Below are 595 nucleotides of genomic sequence, written 5' to 3' on the forward strand. Positions count from 1 at the left end.
GCTGAAACCGCAATTAGTTTCTCTGATGCAGCAGAACTGCAAGTTTCATAGACTTCCATCTGAAGATCCTTTTCAGTTCTTGACTGAATTCTTGCAGATATGTGATACTGTTAAGACTAATGGAGTAGATCCTGAAGTCTACAGGCTCATGCTTTTCCCTTTTGCTGTAAGAGACAGAGCTAGAATATGGTTGGACTCTCAACCTAAAGATAGCTTGAACTCTTGGGATAAGCTGGTCATGGCTTTCTTAGCCAAGTTCTTTCCTCCCCAAAAGCTGAGCAAGCTTAGAGTGGATGTTCAAACTTTCAAACAGAAAGAAGGTGAATCCCTCTATGAAGCTTGGGAAAGATACAAACAGTTGACCAAAAAGTGTCCTTCTGACATGCTTTCAGAATGGACCATCCTGGATATATTCTATGATGGTTTATCTGAGGTATCAAAGATGTTACTGGACACTTCTGCAGGTGGATCCATTCACCTAAAGAAAACGCCTGCAGAAGCTCAAGAACTCATTGACATGGTTGCTAATAACCAGTTCATGTACACTTCTGAAAGGAATCCTGTGAGTAATGGGATGCCTATGAAGAAGGGAGTT

At 41.3% G+C, this 595-nt stretch overlaps 1 non-coding gene across 1 annotated transcript; it reads right to left on the reverse strand.

The window, feature by feature from the left end:
- Nucleotides 1-280: 280 nt before the first annotated feature.
- On the reverse strand, nt 281-388 carry LOC112760549 (small nucleolar RNA R71). Its single transcript, XR_003180984.1, has one exon. It is a non-coding gene; the product is annotated as a small nucleolar RNA R71 (small nucleolar RNA).
- Nucleotides 389-595: the final 207 nt, after the last annotated feature.

This window comes from Arachis hypogaea, chromosome 16 (genome assembly GCF_003086295.3).
Source record: "Arachis hypogaea cultivar Tifrunner chromosome 16, arahy.Tifrunner.gnm2.J5K5, whole genome shotgun sequence".
Taxonomy (NCBI): domain Eukaryota; kingdom Viridiplantae; phylum Streptophyta; class Magnoliopsida; order Fabales; family Fabaceae; genus Arachis; species Arachis hypogaea.